The 18718-nt window shown below is 44.3% G+C and overlaps 1 protein-coding gene across 5 annotated transcripts in view; it reads left to right on the top strand.

Annotated features, from left to right (window-relative positions):
- LOC124555769 (cAMP-regulated phosphoprotein 21) overlaps positions 1–18718 on the top strand; it is a 989726-nt gene that overhangs the window by 456953 nt on the left and 514055 nt on the right. The gene's annotated exons all lie outside the window — the stretch shown is intronic.

Consider the following 18718-nt stretch of genomic DNA (forward strand, 5'->3'; position numbering starts at 1 on the left):
AGAACGAACAAATAATTTTCAGAAGTCAGCTTTCCTCTGTAGCTAGCTGTAATTGAAACAACTTCTCGAGTGAGTCCCGTGAACAAAGGCATGAACAGTAAGTCACTTGAGAATCACTCAAAACACTCAGGGGACGGAATCACATGTAAGAGTTGTTAGTAGATTCGTGTAGGGTCTGCACCTACCGTTACTGTCACTCAAAAACAACGAACCTTCCATTTATTACAGTCGCTTTGACATGATACGAATTCGCGATGCACGGACTAAAGGGGTTAAAAATCGGCGGCAATATACGAGAGAAACAGTGTAACGAACTTCTGACATTAGTTTAAGTTGATTTGATGCTGGTTGGAATTATTGCAACGTAACTTCTACTTTCTTCTTGATTTTTCCCCATGCTTTGTTTGGAGTGCAGCTTTGTATCGAAGTGAAACGTAGAAGATAAACTGTGCAGATCAGAAGATAAATGAAGCATTTGAGCTGTGGAGTTACAGAAGAATGCTGAAGATGAACATGGTCCCATATCTAGCGAAGAGGCATTAAATCGAATTGGGGAGGAAGCAAATTTAGCAAGCCGTTGTGGCCGAGCGGTTCTAGGCCCTTAAGTTCGGAATCGCGCTGCTGCGATGGTCGCAGGTTCGAATCCTGCCTCGGGCATGGATATGTGTGATGTCCTTAGATTCATTAGGTTTAAATAGTTCTAATTCTAGGGGACTGACGACCTCAGATGTTAAGTCCCATAGCGCTTAGAGCCATTTGAACCATTTGAAGCAAATTTATGGTACAAATTGATTAATAGAGGGGATCAGTTGATAGACCACATCCAGAGACATCAGGGAATCGTCAGTTTGGTAATGGAGGGAAAATTTTAGAGGGAGACAGAGGCTTGAGTATAGTATACAGGCTTGAAGTGATTGTAGGTTGCGGTGTATCTGGGTAATGAAGAGATTTACCTACACAGGATACTTTTTCTTTGAGAGCTGCATCAACGCTGTCCTTGTATTGAAGAACACAACCATTCGGCCGTCCTGATTTAGGTTTTCCGTGATTTCCCTAAATCGCTTAAGGCAAATGTCGGGCTGGTTCCTTCGCAAGGGCACTGCCATTTTCCTTCTCCATCTTTCCCTAATCCGAGCTTGTACTCAGTGTCTAATGACCTCACTGTCGACGGGACGTTAAACACCAATCTCTTTCTCCGGCTACTGAACTACCCAGGACATTCCACCAGCGAAGAAAGTGACTAACGAATGAGCTGTTAGACTTATCATAGAGTTGTAAAAGTACTGTAGGCTGCTGAAGACTGTCGTAAGTAAGCGTAGGCTACGGTAGTTTTCCTGGTAACTTTGATCAATTAAGGTCGTAACTGCCTTATCTGTGCCTTGGCTAAATTGCTTACCTATCGAGTGCTATCTCATATGGATCAGCTTGTTTACGTAAGCGATTAGTTTCTTACTAGATTCCCCCAGAAAACGGAAGCGATGAACCGTTTAGAAACTGAGGATATATAAAGCGTCACGTAACCTATGAAACATTTTTGATGTTTGGTTTGTGGGGCGCTCAACTGTGGGGTCATCAGCGTCCGTACAAAGTCCAAATTTTTACACAGCCCAATTTTTGTACACAGCCCAGTCCAATCACTGTCACGAATGATGATGATGAGGAAATTATGAGGACAACACAAACACCCAGTCCACGGGCAGAGAAAAGCCCCAACCCGGACGGGAATTGAACCCAGGACCCTGTGATCTAGAGATAGCAACGCTAGCCACTAGACCACGAGCTGCGGACATGAAACATTTTTGTTCTACGTAGTTATCCTGTGGTCTGTTACTTAAAAATGAGCAGTATTTATATCAAAATTGAAACTGTCGATGTTTAATTTAGGTTTTATTCCAAATTGTTTATTTGTGACGTGAAACAGGGGTATGTGGTAGTAAAAATAAAAAAAATACGTGTTATCATCTAGTGCTGGAAAACACAGTACCCTCAAAAAGAGGTAAAATAAAAAAATCGCAAAACTAAAACTATATAAAACATCGCTTCGATACTTCGTCGAATTTATACAAAACATATTTCTGTTATTCATAAACCACTTTTACATTTATCAATAAGATAGTAACAGGAAAGTCTTACGTTTGCTCATGATGAAGAACCTTATATCGAGTACAAGAAACAACAATAAATGTACAGATTTTTTAATGTTTGTGCATCTAAACTGTACTTGCATCGGAAGTTACTTCCTTGGTTACATAAAAGTTACATCATCAACTAATTTTTGTTACTTATGAATAGCAACTTATATTCTGAAGGATATAAAATACACAATGCACTAGCAATGAATGATGTGCGATTGTAATTAGGTGCAAAACAACCAACCTACCTACCAACCAACCAACCAAACAAACAAACAAACAAAGAGAAGTCATCGACTCCCAGTTTCTCTCATACACATTAATTATATTTCGTTCTCTACAAATGCTACCAGCACTACTGGAAATCCTACCATTCACCGATATTTATCTAGTGTACCACAAATAACGAACCGTATTTTTGGTAGAACTCAAATCTAATTTAGCATAATAGCATACGAGAGCCCTATTGCAGGTAACACAGATTTCAGTGGAACCATCGTACCAAAGTACCTTCCACATGCATAATGAGCTCGATAAAAGTGATTAATAAATCATTAGGAACATGAGATGTAGTGTCAAAAATGAGTGACTGTATAACGAATGAAGCTGCTTAGCAACCAAGTTACTGCCAGGAAACCGGTATTTAGAAAGTTTTCCGCAAGCCACAATGAGGGTATCAGTCAGCAGATGACGCATCGAATTTATTTATATGATGCTGTTAGTGAGTTTGCTTCACTAACATTTAGTAAACTGAGCGACAGGATAGATGAGTTTCATCTGTGTACCGATGTAGTGTAAAAACAAAATTTTACTTTCGAATCACTGAACCCATCAAATTAAGCTCTTGGTTCCACTCAGCTTTTGCTTATCACTGAGCTTGGACGTCTTATTAAGGTGTGATTCTCTATTTGCTTTCGTAGGAACTTTCTAGCTGGCAGGTCTTTTCATCCCTCAGAACCTTGCTCGGAACATTCAAACCCAAAGCGTACGGCGCAATCTATGCATATATGGATTATAAATTACGGCTCCCGTCACTTTTTCTCTGTTTTTATGTGAAGGCTAATCTCAGATACTACTGTCGATATTTGGATACGTTTTCAATAGTAGACAGACTGTTTCACGAGAAGGTTTTGAGTATACGAGGGTTGGAACTTTAACAGTGGCAACTATTTATTTACAGCTCGTACAAAATAGATACGTGTTTGGCGCTGTCTATCGCCCAACGAATTTGTAGCAGCTCTGAAGCGAATGCTGTGAAGTGTTTCCTTTACTTTAGATATCGAGTTGAACTCACGAGGGCTTAAGTCACTGGAGTGCAGTAGATGGTATAGCACTTAGCAGCCCCATCAGTCAAACAAATCAGAAATAGCTTACACTGTACGTGCTTGAGCATTGTCCTGCAAAATGATGGTCAGGTCCTGCAGAAAGTGTCATCACTTCTGCCTCTATGCTGTTTATTTTTGGAATATAACCTACGATCAGCTTAGAGACAGAAGTGGTGACACTTTCTGCAGGACCTGACCATCATTTTGCAGGACAGTGCTCAAGCACGTACAGTGTAAGCTGTTACTGATCTGTTTGACTGATGGGGCTGCTAAGTGCAATACCACCTACTGCACTCCCCTAACTTAAACTTCCGTAAGTTCAATTCGATTTCTAAACTGAAGGAAACACTTCGCAGCATTCGCTTCAGAACTGCTACAAATTCGTTGGACAATAGACCGCGCCGCTCGAACTGTCAACACAATTGGCACTGCTAAGAGTATCGTACGACTTCCACATGTTGGTGACTGCTTTGAAGGTCAGTAAAACTTTGAAACACGTATCTATTTCGTACGAGCTGGAAATAAATAGTTGCCACTATTAAAGTTCCTGTGGTGTCACCGCCAGACACCACACTTGCTAGGTGGTAGCTTTAAATCGGCCGCGGTCCATTAGTACATGTCGGACCCGCGTGTCGCCACTGTGTGATCGCAGACCGAGCGCCACCACAAGGCAGGTCTCGAGATACGGACAAGCACTCGCTCCAGTTGTACGGACGACGTTGCTAGCGACTACACTGACGAAGCCTCGCTCCTTTGCCGAGCAGATAGTTAGAATAGCCTTCAGCTAAGTCAATGGCTACGACCTAGCAAGGCGCCATTAGTAACATTGCATGTATCTAAAGAGTCTCACTTGTATCGCCACAATCTCCAGATGTACAAAAAGGATGGATTAAAGATAAGTATTCCAGAAGCTACGTAGTTTTCTTTATAGCATTCATTACGTATCCTGTTTCAGACCTCACGCCATCCGGCTTTAACTTAGCGCGTGCCTTTCGGCTTCCTCTCATTGTGTCTAGGCTGTCTTGTCTAGACACAACAGTTCCAACCCTCGTATAGTTTAATACTGCTGCACCAGACAAGTCGTCCGGTCGCAGATATTTGGTGGTACCTATGCGAAGCGTGGATGGTCCGCTAGTCGTACTTCATAATTTATACATCGCTACTCCAATTTGGAGCCTCAGAGGGGACTATCTGATGACTGCTACGATAATCAGCAATTATTTTAAACATTCCGTTTAATAGCCACAATCATTGTTACCGTGTAGCCGGCTGCGTGGCCGAGTGGTTCTAGGCGCTTCAGTCTGGAGCCGCGCGACCGCTACAGTCGCAGGTTCGAATCCTGCCTCGGGCATGGATGTATGTGATGTCCTTAGGTTAGTTAGGTTTAAGTAGTTCTAAGTTCTAGGGGACTGATGACCTCAGATGTTAAGTCCCATAGTGCTCAGAGCCATTTTGAACCAACAGTTCATTTGACTGTTGCTGTGTAATTACTGATTCCGTCCTAAACGCTTACTGAATCTTAATTTTCCGACCTTTTTGTCACAAAGAGCACCAAGATGCTAAGCTGTTCCATGGGTTCTCCCTGCTCCAGATAATTTTCGCATTAACACAATATCACACTAATTCATATCAGCGTTGTATGTACCAAACCCAGTGAGTGTCACAATAGAGAGCTTATAAATTTAGATTTTTTCTGTTGCCTTAGTTCGATAAAAAAAATCTGTACACGATGTTCTCAAACATTTTTCCTGAAGAATTCGGCTATTTTTGTGGAATTAACCGGTTTTAAAGCTCCAATAGGACATTATAATACTTGATCTTACGTACTCGTTTCTATTTTCAGATTTTAGTTGACTAATATACTTTTGCAAATGTGTTTCAAAATTTAAATTTTTGGAAATTTGTGGCATGGTCATATGGGACCAAACTGCTTAGGTCATCGGTCCCTAAGCCTACACACTACTTAACCTAACTTAAACTAACTTACGCTATGGACAACACATACACCCATACCCGAGGGAGGACTCGAACCTCCGACGAGGGGATCAAAATTTAATTCTAATACAGTGATCTAGGTACAAAATTTTCTACATCTCTTAAACTCTGCATACACCTTGAATTCTTAACCTCTAACTTTCTAGTGAAAGAGTGAGTATTGAAAACAAATCACAAATAAAGCGCCTTCGTTGTTTCATTCGACATCAGTGTCGGTCAGGGTAAGGCTAACCAAAAATTTTCGCATTTAAAGTCCTTCAAATTTATTGGTGTTTCGCGAAATTAAGTATAACTGGACGCTGTTCTACTCTATAACAGAGGGCACGAGTACCGACAATCCACTGTTGCGACACACCTCTGATACTAGCCAATGGTGTGCAAAGCTGTCGTTCTAAAATTCTGGGCACTGACACTATACTACTAATGTGATTATTTTCGGTTGTATACCGAGGTGACGAATGCTATGGGATACTTTCAAATAGCGCGTTGGACCTCCTTTCGCACGGAGTACTGCAGAAGCTCGACGTGTCATGGACAACAAGTCGCTGGACGCCCTCAGCAGATATATCGAGCCATGCTCTATAGCCGGTAACTGCGAAAGTGTTGCCAGTGCAGGATGTTGTGCACGAACTGACCTTTCGATTATGTCCCATAAATGTTCGATGAGGTCCAGGTCGGGCGATGTGGGTGACCAAATCATTCGCTCGAATTGTCCAGAATGTTCTTCAAACAAGTTGCGAACAACTGTGGCTCGGTTACATGACGTCGTTGTTTGGGAAAACGAAGTGCCTGAACGACTGCAAATGGCCTCCAAGTATCCTAAAATCCCCATGTTCAGTCAATTATCTGTTCAGTTCGACCACAGGACCAAGTCCACCCCACGTAAACACATCCCACACTGTTATGGTATCACCAGCAGCTTGTGCAGTGGCTTCTTGACAACTTGGGTACATGGTTTCGCGGGGTCTGTGTCAGACTCGAACCCTACGATCAGCTCTTACCAACTGAAATCGGGACTCATCTGTTTACGCTGCAGTTTTCCAGTCGTCTAGAGTCCAACTGATATGGTCACGAGCCCAGGAGAGGCTATGTCGTGCTGTCAGCAAAGGCAATCGCGTCGGTCGCCTGCTGCCATAGCCCATTAACGCCAAATTTCACCGCACTGTCGTAACGAATACGTTCTACATCTACATCTACATTTATACTCCGCAAGCCACCCAACGGTGTGTGGCGGAGGGCACTTTACGTGCTACTGTCATTACCTCCCTTTCCTGTTCCAGTCGCGTATGGTTCGCGGGAAGAACGACTGTCTGAAAGCCTCCGTGCGCGCTCTAATCTCTCTAATTTTACATTCGTGATCTCCTCGGGAGGTATAAGTAGAGGGAAGCAATATATTCCATACCTCATCCAGAAACGCACCCTCTCGAAACCTGGCGAGCAAGCTACACCGCGATGCAGAGCGCCTCTCTTGCAGAGTCTGCCACTTGAGTTTGTTAAACATCTCCGTAACGCTATCACGGTTACCAAATAACCCTGTGACGAAACGCGCCGCTCTTCTTTGGATCTTCTCTATCTCCTCCGTCAACCCGATCTGGTACGGATCCCACACTGATGAGCAATACTCAAGTGTAGGTCGAACGAGTGTTTTGTAAGCCACCTCCTTTGTTGATGGACTACATTTTCTAAGGACTCTCCCAATGAATCTCAACCTGGTACCCGCCTTACCAAAAATTAATTTTATATGATCATTCCACTTCAAATCGTTCCGCACGCATACTCCCAGATATTTTACAGAAGTAACTGTTACCAGTGTTTGTTCCGCTAGCATATAATCATACAGTAAAGGATCCTTCTTTCTATGTATTCGCAAAACATTACATTTGTCTATGTTAAGGGTCAGTTGCCACTCCCTGCACCAAGTGCCTATCCGCTGCAGATCTTCCTGCATTTCGCTACAATTTTCTAATGCTGCAATTTCTCTGTATACTACAGCATCATCCGGGAAAAGCCGCATGGGACTTCCGACACTATCTACTAGGTCATTTATACATATTGTGAAAAGCAATGGTCCCCCTAACACTCCCCTGTGGCACGCCAGATGTTACTTTAACGTCTGTAGACGTCTCTCCATTGATAACAACATGCTGTGTTCTGTTTGCTAAAAACTCTTCAATCCAGCCACACAGCTGGTCTGATATCCCGTAGGCTCTTACTTTGTTTATCAGGCGACAGTGCGGAACTGTATCGAACGCCTTCCGGAAGTCAAGAAAAATAGCATCTACCTGGAGCCTGTATCTAATATTTTCTGGGTCACATGAACAAATAAAGCGAGTTGGGTCTCACACGATCGCTGTTTCCGGAATCCATGTTGATTCCTACATAGTAGATTCTGGGTCCCCAAAAATGGCATGATACTCGAGCAAAAAGCATGTTCTAAAATTCTACAACAGACCGACGTCAGAGATATAGGTCTATAGTTTTGCGCATCTGCTAGACGACCGTTCTTGAAGACTGGGACTAGCTGTGCTCTTTTCCAATCATTTGGAACCTTCCGTTCCTCTAGAGACTTGCGGTACACGGCTGTTAGAAGGGGGGCAAGTTCTTTCGCGTACTCTGTGTAGAATCGAAATGGTATCCTGTCAGGTCCAGTGGACTTTCCTCTGTTGAGTGATTCCAGTTGCTCTTCTATTCCTTGGACACTTATTTCGATGTCAGCCATTTTTTCGTTTATGCGAGGATTTAGAGAAGGAACTGCATCGTACGTTCCACGTTTATTTCTGCTATTATTTCGAGCAGTGTTGTAAGTCCGTCAGCAATGACAACTCTACACAAACGCCACTGCTCTCTGTCGTTAAGTGAAAGCCGTTGGACAATGGTTCTTTGTGGTAAGAGTTAATACCTGAAATCTGGTATTATCGGCACACTCTTGACACTATGGGCCTCTGAATATCGAATTCCCTAACGATTTCCGAAATGGAAGGTCCCATGCGTCCAGCTCCAATTACCATTCCACATTTAAAGTCTGTTAAATCTCGTGATGCGGCCATAATCACGCCGGAAACCTTTGCACATGACTCAGCAGAGTACAAGTTACAGCTCCGCCAATGCACAGCTCTTTTATACCTTGTGTACGTTGTACTACTGCCATCTGTACATGTGTAAATCGCTATCCCATGAATTTTGTCACCTCAGTGTATATGACGCAATAGAAGCTCCAAATCTACAAACGAAGGCAGTAAATACACTCATGCTCATGAATTAAGGATAATGCTGATACATGGTGAAACAACGCTCTGGTGGGTCGCTTGCGAGTTTAAATCACCTCGGGGTATGACCATGCGGTGCCTTTGACCTGCGGTAGTCGCACGCTGGCGCTGGCAGCAGTCCACACACGCAGAGGTGTGTTGTTGCATGTCAGAGTACGGTGCAGCGAGTAAGTATGCAGACGTTTTCAGACGTGCTAATGGTGACTGTGTGTTGAAAATGGCTCAAAGAACACATATTGATGACGTTATGAGGGGTAGAATACTAGGGAGACTGGAGGCTGGTCAAACACAGCAAGTCGCAGCATGGGCCCTCTGTGTGCCACAAACTGTAATCTCAAGATTATGGCAACGATTCCAGCAGACAGGAAAAATATCCTGGCGCTACGATACAGGACGTCCACAGTGTACAACACCACAAGAAGACTGATATCTCAGCATCAGTGCCCGCAGACGGCCACGGATGACTGCAGGTAGTCTTGCTCGGGACCTTACCGCAGTCACTGCAACAGTTGTCTCCAGACACACAGTCTATAGACGACTGAACAGACATGGTTTATTTGCCCGGAGACCTGCAAGGTGTATTCCACTGACCCTTGGCCACAGGAGAGCCCGTAAAGCCTGGTGTCAAGAACACAGTACATGGTCATTGGAACAGTGGTCCCGGGTTTTGTTCACAGACGAGTCCAGGTATAGTCTGAACAGTGATTCTCGCCGGGTTTTCATCTGGCGTCTACCAGGAACCAGATACCAACCCTTTAACGTCCTTGAAAGGGACCTGTATGGAGGTCGTGGTTTGATGGAGTGGAGTGAGATTATGATTGGTGCACGTACATCGCTACGTATCTTTGACAGAGGAATTGTAACAGGCCAGGTGTATCGGGGCGTCAGTTTGCACCAGTATGTCCGCCTGAAACAGAAGATATCAGACAAATGGAGTGGCCTGCCAGTTCTCCAGACCTAAAACCCGATGGAGCACGTCTGGGATGTTCTCGGTCGACGTATCGCTGCACGTCTTCAAACCCCTAGGACACTTCAGGAGCTCCGACAGGCACTGGTGCAAGAATGGGAGGCTATACCCCAGCAGCTGTGCCGGCCGCGTTGGCTAGCGGTTCAGGCGCTCAGTCCGGAACCGCGGGACTGCTACGGTCGCAGGTTCGAATCCTGCCTCGGGCATGGATGTGTGTGATGTCCTTAGGTTAGTTAGGTTTAAGTAGTTCTAAGTTCTAGGGGACTGATGACCACAGATGTTAAGTCCCATAGTGCTCAGAGCCATTTGAACCATTTGAACACAGCAGCTGCTCGACCACATGATCCAAGGTGTGCCAATCTGTTGTGCGGCCCGTGTACGTGCGCATGGCGATCATATCCCATATAGATATCGGGGAACATGCGCAGGAAACAGTGGCGTTTTGTAGCACATCTGTTTCGGGATGGTTTTCTCAACTTATCACCAATACCGTGGACTTACAGATCTGTGTCGTGTGTGTTCCCTAAGTGCCTATGCTTTTAGCGGCAGTTTTGTGTAGTGCCACGTTGTGTGGCACCACATTCTGCAATTGTCCTTAATTTATGAGCATGAGTGTAGTTATTTTTCAGCAAGAAAAGAGCTGTTTCATCAAACAGTTGATTAAAAAAAAGTCACAGTTGTGGATCAGTTACGGTTAGACGCCCAGCTTCTCTTTTTCACATACATATTATTTGATCAAATCAATCATCCTGACACCACCGTGCAATGCGGAAACGACCACTAGATGTCACGAGAGGCGGACGCACTGGTATAAAAGGAGGTGGAGATACAATATCGACATTTCAGCACTATTAAAGCGGCACAAGTCGATAGCTGGTGATGTGATTTTCTATTGGAAATGCGAACGATCAACCACATCTATGCCAATACTAGGCAGACATCACGTACTGACAGAGACCGTCGAGTATTGCGGAGGGTTGTTGTAAAAAATAACATGTAATTAGCGGAAGGATTCAGCCAGGCCTTTGAAACTACTGCCAGCAGTCCAGCTACCACTGTGCGAAGGGGTTAACATTTCTGTGGTCAGTGCTGAGCGACTTTTCAGCTGGTGTAAAGAGCGATAGCGCTGGTCAGTGAATAACTAGAAACGGGTGCTCTGAACTGATTAATCACGCTATACCCTGTAACGATTCCGATGGAAGGTTTGGCATTGGCGAGTTCCTAGAGAATTTTGGTTCGCTTCATGTGTAGTTCCAACAGAGGAATAAGAACCAGGTAGGTTTAAGATGTAGGTGCGTTTATCGTGATTAGGGATGGCCCCCTTATTGAGATTAAGAAATTGCTAAATATGAAAGATGCGAGCACATTTTAGAGCGTTGTGTACTGCCTACAGGAGAGGAACCGTTTAGAAGCAATGGCTTCTCGTATCAGCATGAAATGCACCCGGCTATAAAGCAGCTTCTGTGAGACAATAGTATGTGAACAATAACATTTCTGAAATGGACTGGGCTGCCTGGATTCACGATCTGAATCCAGTGTAGCACCTCTGGGACGAGTTAAATGTTGACTTCACTTGAGACGCAAGCGTCCAACGTATAAACCTTCTCTGGTTTCTGCTTTTAAAACCAAGAAAGGTGGCGCAGAGTTTAGCACGCTAGACTCTTATTCGAGAGGATGATGGTTCATATCCGCGTCCAACCATCCAGATCTAGTTTTTCCACGATTTCTCTAAATCTCTCCAGACAAATGCCGGGATATTTCCTTTGAAACAGCACGGCCGATTTCCTTCCCCATACTTAAAACAATCCGAGCTTGTGCTCCGTCGCTAGTGACCTCCATGTCGACTGGCGTTAAACCATAATCTTCCTTCTTTCCTTCGGATGTTGCGGAAGACTTTGCTGCCATTCCTCCCCTGACATTTAGACATCTCAGTGGAAGTGTGCTCCACAAAGTTCAAGTTGTCGTAAGGGCGAACGGCGTACACATCCTATATTAATGTTAACTCATAGGTCAGTCAGTGCTGTTCCAGACGTCACAGTTGCTGCAAACAAGTGCATTTCCTGACTCAGGATATGTCACGCGGCTGTACAGTCTTGCACTGCCTAGTGAACTATACACTGAGGTAACATAAGTCATGGCCGGCCGGAGTGGTCGAGTGGTTCTAGGCGCTTCAGTCTGGAACCGCGCGACCGCTGCGGTCGCAGGTTCGAATCCTGCCTCGGGCATGGATGTGTGTGATGTCCTTAAGTTAGTTAGGTTTAAGTAGTTCTAAGTTCTAGGGGACTGATGACCTCAGATGTTAAGTCACATAGTGCTCAGAGCCATTTGAACCACTTTTTTAAAATAAGTCATGGGATAGCGATATGCACATATACAGATGACGGTAGTATCGCATACACAAGGTATAATAGGGCAGTGCAATGACGGAACTGTAATTTCTACTCAGGTGGTTCATGTGAACAGGTTTCCCACGCGATTATGGCTGCACGACAGGAATTAAGAGACTTTGAAAATGGTTCAAATGGCTCTAAGCACTATGGGACTTAACATCTGAGGTCATCAGTACCCTAGACTTAGAACTACTCAAACCTATCTGAAGTAAGGACATCACATATATCCATGCCCGAGGCAGAATTCGAACCTGCGACCGTAGCAGCAGCGCGTTTCCGGACTGAAACGCCTAGAACCGCTCGGCCACACGGCCGGCATTAAGAGAGACTTTGATCGCGGAATGGTAGTTGGAGCTAGACGCACGCCACATACCATTTCTGAAAGCGTTAGGAAATTCAGTATTCCTAGATCCGCAGTTCCAAGAGTGTGCCGAGAACACCAAATTTCAGGCGTTACCTCTCACCACGAACAACGCAATGGCCAACGGCCTTCAGTTAACCACCTAGAGCATCGGCATTTGCTTAGAGTTGTCAGTGCTAACAAACAAGCAATACTGCTTGAAATAACAGCAGAAATCAATGTGAGACGTACGAAGAACGTATCTGTTAAGACAGTGCGGCGAAATTTGCCGTTAATGGGGTATGGCAGCAGGCGACCGACACGAGTGCCTTTGCTAACAGCACGACATCGCGTGCAGTGCCTCTCCTGGACCATATCGGCTAGACCCTAGACGACCGGCAAACCGTGGCTTGGTCAGATAATTCTCGATTACATTTGGTAAGAGCTGATGGTTGGGTCCGAGTGTGACGCAGGTCCCACGAAGCGGAGGACCCAAGTTGTCAGCAAGGCGCTGGGCGAACTCCGTAATGATGTGGGTTGTGCTTACATAGACTGGACTGAGTCATCTGGTCCGACTGAACCGATCATTGGCTGGTCGTGATTATGTTCGGCTACTTGGAGACAATTTGCAGCCACTCATGGACTTAGTGTTCCCAAACAACGATGGAATTGTTATGGGGGACAATGCGCCACATCAGTGGGCGACAGTTGTTCGCAGTTGGTTTGAAGAGCATTCTGGACAAGACGAGTGAATGATTTGGCTTCTCAGATCGCCCAACATGAATCGCGTCGAACATTTACGCTACATAATCTTGAGGTCAGTTATTGCAGAAAATCTTGCACCGGCAACACTTTCGCAGTTATGGCCGGCTGTAGAGGCAGCACTGTTCAGTATTTCTGCAGGGGCTTCCAACGACATGTTGAGTCCATGCCACGTCCAGTTCCTGCACTACGACAGGCAAAAAGTAGTCCGACGCGGTATTACGTGTTATCCAATAACGTTTGTCCTCCATTTCAGTTCGGCTCGATGCCCAACTGGGTTATAGCCACTGTTGCTGCCAGGAGGGGCACCTTTGTGTATTAATTTTCGCTCCGACAAATTTAATCATGTATTCCAACTACTATAGCGTTTACGCACAATTAGTAAATCCGTTGATCTTGGTTCGATTTTCTGATGCTCTGTTCCTCAACAATGGTAGTAGTGCCTTTCTAAGGATATCTACGATTGCATTCGTTATTGTTGTACAGCGCCAGTACCTGGCGTCGTGGTACGGGTTGTCATCGGGCAATACGAGCACCTCTATCATAATTGCACTAAAATAATGTTCTAGAGCTCCACCTTTCAGGATATCATTAGTGAAGAAGTATTTGAAATTATAAGGGGCGATCAAAAAGTTTTCGTTTGAGGGCGTTGCTACATGTGCATCTTGACGCGACTCCGATCCTTGTGTATAAGCACCGACATATAGGCAAGGGATTAGTGTGGCATTCGTGCTTTCCGACGTGCGTGCCATAAATATTGGAACGTGAACTGTGGTGACGTTATTGCCAAATGCCTCGACATAAGACCAAAGGGCTGCTATTATTTTCTTCGCTGCCGAAGCACAAACACCGATAGATGTCCGCCGGAGAATGAAGAATGTGTATGCGGCAGCATGTCTGTCGAAAACCAACGTTGTGAAATGGTGCGAGAAGGGGTGCTGCAGCTTCATGACAACGTACGTCCCCATATCACAAATGTCGTAACGTAGAAGTTATGCCTCAGTTGGGAGACACTCGAGCATCCGCCATATAATCTTGATCTCTCTCTATGCGATTATCACGCCCTCTGCCCCTTAAAAAATGTCCTAAAGTGTCGACGAATCCTGTCAGCAGGCAGCAGGCAGTTACGGATTTCTTCAGGCATCAAGACAGTTTTACCAAACGGGTGCGTCGGTGGGACGATTGGCTCAATGTTCACGATGATTTTGCCTGACCGGCATACTGATTCTGGACTGTTCGGGCTTAGAACGGAAACTTTTTGTTCACCCCTTATATATTCTGAGAAGTTCAAAAATGGTTCAAGTGGCTCTGAGCACTATGGGACTTAACATCTGAGGTCATCAGTCCTCTAGACTTAGAACTACTTAAACCTAACATAAGGACATCACACATATCCATGCCCGAGGCAGATTCGAACCTGCGACCGTAGCGGCAGTGCGGTTCCGGACTGAAGCGCCTAGAACCGCTCGGCCATAGCGGCCGGCTTTCTGAGAAGTCATCAACAATCGTGACATCGGTTTGGCGCTACCGACTGGGGTATACACTGGTTCAAGCAATAGGGAGGAGATGAGTTATATTTCTCTCCGGGCATCCAGATTTAGATTCTCTTTGATTTTTCAAAATTGTTTTAGACGAATGCCAGTTTAGTGCCTTTGAAAACAACAGGGCCGATTTCCTTCCGCGTGCTCTTGGAAGTCGAGCTTATGATCCGAATGTAAAGATCAAGTTGTCGACGGGAAGTTAAAATTTAACCATTCTTCTCTTTCACACGAGACGTGGGCGCCTATCGTATCTTGATAAGAGAGTTGCGCGGCCATGAGGGGTAACATGGTCCCCTGAAGATAACGGCGATTCAATATTTGACAATATGAAGAAACCAAAAAAGTCTATGATCGCTACAATTTGTTTTATTCAGTGATCGGTTTCGACCGTTATGATCATCTTCGTGATGAACTACAAAAGAATGTTCATTCCCGTGAGTAAGATCATCATTGTAAGTTAACAACATTACAGGTTGTAACGTTGATTCATATTATATGAGAAGCGTATATTAAACAACATAATTGTCCCATAGAAGTTAATAAAAGAGGCAAATAAACTGTATAGCCATGATCAGCATCGTCGCATTGTATAAAAACACCTTAAAATTGTAATAAACACTCATGACCCGTGGTGTAGGGTACCCGTCGACAGACCTTGCTTACAGCTGCAGAACAGGCAGCTGAGGAGGCTTGACCGCTATGTGTCGCTGACCATAAGCACTGTTTACAGTGACTTGTTACAAAGCAAGAAATACGATAGATCAGCCAAAATAGGATAAGAAAAAAATATAGTCAAAAAAGAGCTAGAGCTTAAACATATGTCTACAGTAAACTGTTCGTTAAAATTAGTTGCCCGAGATTTCGTCACCGGCCGCTGTGGCCGAGCGGTTCTACTGGGCTTCAGTCCGGAACAACGCTGCTGCTACGGACGCAGGTTCGAATTCTGCCTGGGGCATGGATGTATGTGATGTCCTTAGGTTAGTTAGGTTTAAGTAGTTCTAAGTCTAGGGGACTGATGACCTCAGACGTTAAGTCCCATAGTGCTCAGAGCCATTTGAACCATTTGAGTTTTCGTCTACATAGTAAGCTACTCACCGAGCTTTAGTGCAGTTCTCCAGGTCGATAAGCAGCCTCTGCCATGTCCTATGTTGCTAACAAAAGCAATTTTTAAAGCTGTCTCGGGGGTCTGTGGGTGATATCATGATGTTGGAAGAAATTTTCATTGACAATATTTTCCCAATGAAGGGAAGAGGAGCGGTCGCGTAATGCTCCACGTTATCCGACTCTGTTGCAACGTCTTCTGTTAAATTCAAATTCTCTCTTCATTATCGTATGAGGGAGACCATGTGGCACTAATGACAGTGATCCGTTCGTCAGGTGAAGACACTACGATCGGCGTTCCTATTGGAGTTTTGGGAGTGAAGCATGCTATGTGCTAGGATGAGTTTCGCCCTCTCCCTCGACTCTCATTATGATCACCAACAGAATCGGGCCGTACATTCCACATTCAGAGTCTCCTACAATATGGATACTCACATATAACACTTCATTGCACGTGGGTGGCAAGTAGCGATGAAGCACCTTCACTTTCAACGTTACCTTGGTGAGCAATACAGCGTTTCTAAGTTGTCACCAGTGCTCGCTGACTTTCAGCGAGCGACTGTCATTGATCCCAATAACAATTTCATATTCGGACTGCTCTTCAAATTTTCAATCTCAAGTCCATCGCAATGTTTTAGCAGCACCCGGAGAAACCAGAGAGGAAATCACGCAGAATATTTTGATTTTATAGCAATGTCGTCCAGAAGCAAAGTCTAGAATGATAAAAAAAACAATCACGGTGCAATAGCCTTCAAGTTATGACACAATTCACGGAGCGTATTCCTCTTAGAAATACTGCAAAAATGTTATTTTGGCGTAATACCCTTTATGAGTGTTGTAGTTGTGTGGGAACAGGTATAAGAGTTTGAAAAATCGAGTTACAGTCCCGAATTGATGACTCGAACTGACGAGTGAAATTTTGGCATTGAGAGAACGGAGAACTCAGTAGTTCCAAATTTCGTTGCGTATTCGAGTACCACAGGAGAGAACAACGGTTCCCGCTTAACGCTGTGGATCAGCTCGTATTGGCAGCACTCGAGACCAGTTGTAGCTTGTTCTCATTTATCGGATATGTATTCGTTTCCGTTTCTTCTAGCTGCCCCTTCAACAGGAATTTTGGTATTTCCCATTTGCTATATTAAAAGAGAACATTGCATTTAAAGGTGTGTTAAAAGAACAGTATTAGATCATGCGTAATTTATTTTTAAACTAACGTAATCGTTTGGATTTTGGCTGGGAATTTTTCCATTAATTTTCAGAAATTATTATGAAAACTTGAAAAGATTAAATATTTTGAAATCAAGTTATGATAAAAATACTATAACCACATAATTTAGTAAAATTTTAATAACTGCGATTAATAAAACTTGGAAAGTAATGCAAATGTTTTATAAAATAATTTGCCTAAAAGTAAGAAATGAACTAGATTAGAGAAACATTTGACGCACCTTTGAATAATGCTTGAAATCATTTACAGCAAATGACACTGTTGTAATTAACAATTTGAAAGTTTCTGCAACACAACTTTTATTTACGTGAGTCTACATGGATATGACTGAATAACAACGAAAAGATGGTTCAAATGGCTCTGAGCACTATGGGACTCAACATCTTAGGTCATAAGGCCCCTAGAACTTAGAACTACTTAAACCTACCTAACCTAAGGACATCACACACACCCATGCCCGAGGCAGGATTCGAACCTACGACCGTAGCAGTCCCGCGGTTCCGGACTGCAGCGCCAGAACCGCACGGCCACCGCGGCCGGTTAACAACGAAAAGACACACTCACAAAGCCAGTAAGAATTTCCTACTAGAGGCAACAAAAGATAACTTCTAAGTTACCCACAAGCGTCCGTGATAACACACATACACTTAATTCCAAGTCCTGTTCCGATGGCGAAGATGTAGTCTTCCGTGGAGACGTCCTTGAGGACGGTATTCGGCGTGAACTGACGTCCAGTGTTTTTTTTTTTTCCTTTATTGGATTTCGATTGCCCCGAAGGGGGCGGACTGGCAGCAGCTTAGTACGCCGCTCTTCAGCCTACAGAATTTTTAAAACATAAGAAGATAAGAAACAATTAGAGCAGTTGATAAAACGGTGACTTAAATTGTAAAACGGCCGAAAATTGTGGAAAGTTAAAACATAAAACAAAAGGTGGGCGATGATAATAAAATACACAGGAAGCAGACAGGGAAAATAGTAGACAGACAATTAAAAAACACGGCAACAGTCTGGATTCTGTTCGCAAGAGATATAAAAATCACACCCTGCGACAGTATGATGTCCGTTCGCAACACTTCGGAGAAGACGCACAACACTTAACAATCACTGGAAACTCTGCACTAAAAAGTCGGCACGAAAATGACACACTACAGGCTAGGGCAGATTGGGGGGGGGGGGGGGGGGAGGGGCAGACCTGGACAGAAGAGGGGGAAGAAAAGGGAGGGAGGAGACGAAAAGACTTCCGGTGCTGGTTCTAGCCTTTAAATAGTATTGGCCAGCCAATCAGATGTTGGTGTAGTAATACTTCCTGCAGGCCATCTCGAACTCCCTCTGCAGGAAGTGGTACGCAGAATGTCTGTTCCCAAAACAGCCGGTGTTTACCATTGCTTACGCCTTGGGCATAGACAACCTCGGTCCTGTGTGGTGTTAGATGTGTTGCCGGCCCGCAGGGGCTACCTTGGCGACGGTGTACCAGACGCTACACTGTCTAGATAAGCCACCAGACAAATATCCTCCAGTAATACAAGTTAAACAATGAACTTGAAATTCTCAATCAGCACTTCAGTTTCTGTACATGATTTCGAGCATCATTCAAAGGCGATACTAATGTTTCTCTAATCTATTTTAGTTCTTACTTTTAGACAAATAATTTCACAAAACATTTGACTTTTT

This window comes from Schistocerca americana, chromosome X, assembly GCF_021461395.2.
Source record: "Schistocerca americana isolate TAMUIC-IGC-003095 chromosome X, iqSchAmer2.1, whole genome shotgun sequence".
NCBI lineage: Eukaryota > Metazoa > Arthropoda > Insecta > Orthoptera > Acrididae > Schistocerca > Schistocerca americana.